Source organism: Saccostrea echinata, unplaced genomic scaffold, assembly GCF_033153115.1.
Source record: "Saccostrea echinata isolate AGI-Se365-2 ecotype Australia unplaced genomic scaffold, CSIRO_AGI_Sech_v1 ptg000033l, whole genome shotgun sequence".
NCBI lineage: Eukaryota > Metazoa > Mollusca > Bivalvia > Ostreida > Ostreidae > Saccostrea > Saccostrea echinata.
The window spans coordinates 37,556,557-37,562,152 of record NW_026889782.1 but is presented as its reverse complement, the minus strand read 5'-3'; positions in this window follow the sequence as shown (position 1 = coordinate 37,562,152).

Genomic DNA, 5,596 nt, shown 5'->3' with positions numbered 1-5,596 from the left:
ATAAATGCACAAAACATCACGTGTATGTATTTATCAATCTAATATTGTTGTCTTCTGATTGCTTTTTATTAGTTAAGAATTTTATATTTCTTACGGCTTATACATAATAACCCCATACTCAGTGAATAAAACAAGGTTCACTTTGCTGCCATTCATAATTTTTCTGCATGTAGTTCAGACACATCATCACGTTTATTTTTTTCATTTGAAACTCAACGAAAGTAAGAGTACTTCCTGGTGACCAGTCTGATCAGTCAAACCTTTTATATGTAAAATGCTACCAAAAGTACACACACTACGCATGCTACGAAAAGAACACATCACACTTGCTACCAAAAGTACACATCACTCATGCTACCAAAAGTACACATCACGCACATGCTACCAAAAGTACACATTACGCAGGCTACGATAAGTACTCATCACGCACGCATGCTTCGAAAAGTACACATCACGCATGCCACCAAAAGTACACATTACACACGCAACTAAAAGTACACATCACTCATGCAACCTTAAGTACACATCAAGCATGCATGGTACCAAAAGTACACATCAATCATGCAACCAAAATTACACATCACGCATATGATTGCAAAAGTACCCATCACGCATGCTACCAAAAATACACATAACGCATGCTACCAAAAGTATACATACATTGTATCAGGCATGCTACCAAAAATCCTCCTTGGACATGCCCGACTGCTTCAGATCTATACAAAAAGACAAAAGTGACAAAACACATTGTTCACTTTTGGGGTAACGGTCCGGGAGAGGAGTTGTCCGGACACCCTGGACTTTTCAGAGATATTACTAAATCAAACAATCCAATTAATGATTGAACTTCCGGCAAGTCTTTTGTCTTCATAAACCTTGAACAAAATTATTGTATGCTACTGCAAAGGAATTTCCAAGGTATACGTTCAAATTTACAGCCGTTCATTGCTCGAGTGCGACTGAGTCACCCATTTTTTGTCATAAGTCATCTACATCGTGACGTCATTTTCACATTATGACATCACAAACATGGAGCAAAACAAACATAACATCTGCTATTTATAGAACATGTGTATGACTATATGTGTGCCAAATTTCATTCTGATCTGAATTGTCGTATTATAAATATAGAGAAAGTTCGCGAACTTTTTGATCACCCCTCGTATTCTGGTCGAAAATAAGAAATACCAAGAATGCGCTTAAACAAGTACCAACCTATCTCAAAGTAACTCAAAGCTGATGCACTTATTATCTACTGTTAGAGACCAAAATTAGTAAATATTGTTTTTCTATTGTTTGCATTTATGGAAAATTAACCACGTTAGAACTGCGCAGCTGCAGCATTCAGGAGATGAAAAATGCAATGAGAATGATGTCGGTTCGGTTCATTAATAATATGGCTACAACGATTAGTTTTGCTTTTTTCTTGTCATTGTCCATAATTCTTGAAAATTTGTTTTGTTCATATGGTGGTCTCCCTGAAGCCATGTGCACATGATATCCGCCATTACTCTGTCACACAGTGTTCAAATAACTGTTTTTAGCTCACCTGAGCTGAAAGCTCAAGTGAGCTTTTCTGATCACCCGTTGTCCGTCGTCCGTCCGTCTGTCCGTCTGTCCGTCCGTCTGTAAACTTTTCACATTTTCAACTTCTTCTCAAGAACCACTGGGCCAATTTTAACCAAACTTGGTACAAAGTATCCTTGGGTAAAGAGAATCAAGAAAAGACAAAAATAGGGTGGGGTCATTAAAAAATCTTCTTCTCAAGAACCACTGGGCCAGAAAAGCTGAAACTTATGTGGAAGCATCCTGAGATATTGTAGATTCTAAATTGTTAAAATCATGACCCCCGGGGGTAGGGCGGGGCCACAATAGGGAATCCAAGTTTTACATTGAAATACATAAGAAAAATCTTGAAAAATCTTCTTCTCAAGAACCACAGGGCCAGAAAAGCTGAAACTTATATGGAAGCATCCTGGGGTAGTGTAGATTCTAAATTGTTAAAATCATGACCCCTGGGGGTAGGGCGGGGCCACAATAGGGAATCCAAGTTTTACATTGAAATATTTAGGAAAAATCTTGAAAAATCTTCTTCTCAAGAACCACAGGGCCAGAAAAGCTGAAACTTATATGGAAGCATCCTGGGGTAGTGTAGATTCTAAATTGTTAAAATCATGACCCCCCGGGGGTAGGGCGGGGCCACAATAGGGAATCCAAGTTTTACATTGAAATACATAAGAAAAATCTTGAAAAATCTTCTTCTCAAGAACCACAGGGCCAGAAAAGCTGAAACTTATATTGAAGCATCCTGGGGTAGTGTAGAATCTAAATTGTTCAAATCATGAGCCCCGGGGGTAGGGCGGGGCCACAATAGGGAATCCAAGTTTTACATTGAAATACATAAGAAAAATCTTGAAAAATCTTCTTCTCAAGAACCACAGGGCCAGAAATACTGAAACTTATATGGAAGCATCCTGGGGTAGTGTAGATTATAAATTGTTCAAATCTTGACCCCCGGGGGTAGGGCGGGCCACAATAAGGAATCCAAGTTTTACATTGAAATATATAAGAAAAATCTTTAAAAATCTTCTTTTCAAGAACCACTGGACCAATAAAGCTGAGACATATTTGGAAGCATCCTGAAGTAGTGTAGATTCTAAATTGTTCAAATCATGACCCCCGGGGGTAGGGTGGAGCCACGATAGGTATATTAAAAGGGGGGAAATCTGATAAAGAACAGCATGGCCAAAGTTACTCAGGTGAGCGATGTGGCCCATGGGCCTCTTGTTAGAATAAATATGACTGTAATAAAATCAAAACAAGACATTTTCAAGTCATGGTCATTAGGTTATACAACTTAATCATTTTATTTGTTGCATCGCAATGGTTAATTAATGACAAAACGCGATTTTATTCCCACTCTTTCGAAAACAGGAAAAAACGTCATGTTTCTTGCTCGAGTTTCCTCGGACATATCATTCCACGGAACACGTCGTCATCATGTGCATATTTCTTTTGTGGATAGATGCATTAATCACAGTTGAATTATGCTTAGAACAAGTATATTTAGTTTGTTGACTCCTTTCAAACGAATGGTAAAAAAGATTCAAAAGTTCTAAACATACGTTTTTACGGCGGATCTTTTTTCCACGGGATAGAAGAATGAATGTCCATTATTTCTGGTGAAAACAGCTGATAGAAGATAAGACACATTTCGGGTATGTAAAAACGTGATTCCAAGTTTGAATCCTTGTAATGAACATGTAATTATTTTCTGCAGACTTGCAGGGTTTGTAAAAATGCCATATATCTGTGTGATTTCTGGTCAAAATGCTGGCCTCTCCTTTAGTTGTAATAGTATATATAGACTATTTTTAAATGGAACTCTCCAATTTTTTTTATTTAAAAATGTTAAGCAAGATACGATACAATCAATAACAAATTGTAATTATTACATTCGGAAAGTTGATACATGTGTCAATATTGTTCAGTAGTAAAAAAGGAAAAGTAGTCAGTTTTAGGATTTCCTTTAGGAGCCTCACAGGAATAGAGAATGGTTGATGTACTGTCGGGTTTTAGGTCCACACATTGTATGGAGCATTAAACACATCATGGAAAAGTATGTCCTAAACATATATATATATATGATATATTCTTCATGATTTTAACAGCATTTTTGAAATCTGATTTTTTAAAATGCTTATTGGACATGTTGAATATTCAATAGTCAGAATATACACTATTCGAAATGCGAAATTAATTCCAAAAGTTTTTTTGCATCACTTTTGACAGTTTATCATATCATCAAAACACATGCACTTATTTCTTTAATAAAAACTTACCCCATAGTAAAACAAAATTGTACATGAGGTTTCTAACTCCAAATCCAATTACATGTAGTAAACCCTCCCAAAAATTGCAGTCTTTTGTATATTTAAATGACACTTTCAGGGGAAATGCAATGGAAACATGTTTGCTACCATTTTCATCTTCAATAATTTATTCGCAAAATCTGAGTATTGCATACTTTTTTGCATCAACTGTGTCAAAACATTGCTGGGCAACTGGAAAAAAAATTCACACTAAAAGTGTCCATGCACTAATTTTTATAATAAGTAGGGTCAGGATTGAGGATTCACAAAGTACACATAACTCTTCCTAATTGTCTTTAAATGGCCTTTGCTCTAGGTAAAAAAAAAAAAAAAACACTTGTTAAAAATTTTGAATTATATTTCATGTACAAAGTTTGCTTGAACCCATAATTTTTTAGTATTCAATATTATGAGTTTGATGGAGAATCATGCAAGCACTATATGTATATATGTTCTCCCTAGGGACTAAGGAGTAAATGTATTTAAAAAAAAATAATTATTATCTTGATGACTTAAGAGTTTAAGTTAGACACACATTTCTTAACTTGTAGTTTACTATGTGAAAAATCACATTTTATGAAACTTTTATTTTTATAAGGCAGTAATAAGTATTCGAGCTAAAAAGTCTTTATCTCAAGTTCACCGGGATATACCGTGTCGACATAAGAATGGAAATTACCATTGTCAATTGACAATACGTCGTCGATATATCTAAATGTCAAGTTGAAGCTGCTTTTTCAATAAAAATGGGACTCGTAGATTTACTTACCTTGTCATTGGTCATTTACAAAATTATTTTGTAAAAAAGCACTCTGATTGTACACACAAGTATTCTGAAGTTGACTTTAAAAAGATGCTCGAGTTTCTGATTGACAATATCTCTGTGGTTATTTGAGACCAGGTCTTCCAACAATCTATTGGAATTTCCATGGGTACGAATTGCGCCCCATTATTAGCAGATCTATTTTTGTATTCATATGAAGCAGAATCTGTTCAAAATCTTTTAATTGAAAAGAAGAAAACACTTGCTGTGGCCTTCAACTCGACATTTAGATATACCGATTGTCAATCAACAATGGTTATTTCCATCCTTATGTCGACACGATATATCCCGGTGAACTTGAGATAAAAGATACCACAGAGTCTGACACATCTGCTTCATATTTGGATATTTTATTAGAAAAAAAAAACGTTAATGGTAATCTAACAAGCAAGCTTTATGATAAACGTGATGACTTTAACTTTTCAATCGTCAATTCCCTTACTTATACAGCAATATACCTTCACCACCTGCATACGGAGTTTAAATCTCTCAGTTGATTCGATACGCAAGAGCATGCTCTACGTATGATCAATTTCTAAAACGAGGTAAGTTATTGAAAAACAAGTTGATGAAACAAGAATATCAACAGTCTCATTTTAAGTCATCATTTTGTAAGTTCTATGGTCGATACAATGGCCTTGTCAGCAAATACAATCTATCATTAAGTCAAATGCTGACTGACTTTTATCCCATACTATTTGTTAAGCCATTATTTACACACTGAATTGTCGATGGATTTTTCCGTTATTTCCCGATCATGACAAGGAGCACACGGCGGGTGTGACCGATCGGCAGGGGATGCTCACTCCTCCATGGCACCTGATCCCACCTCTGAGGCTTTAGAGGTTCATGTTTGCTCTGCTCTTATTTTGTAATGTTTAATGGACTTTTGAGCTCGAAT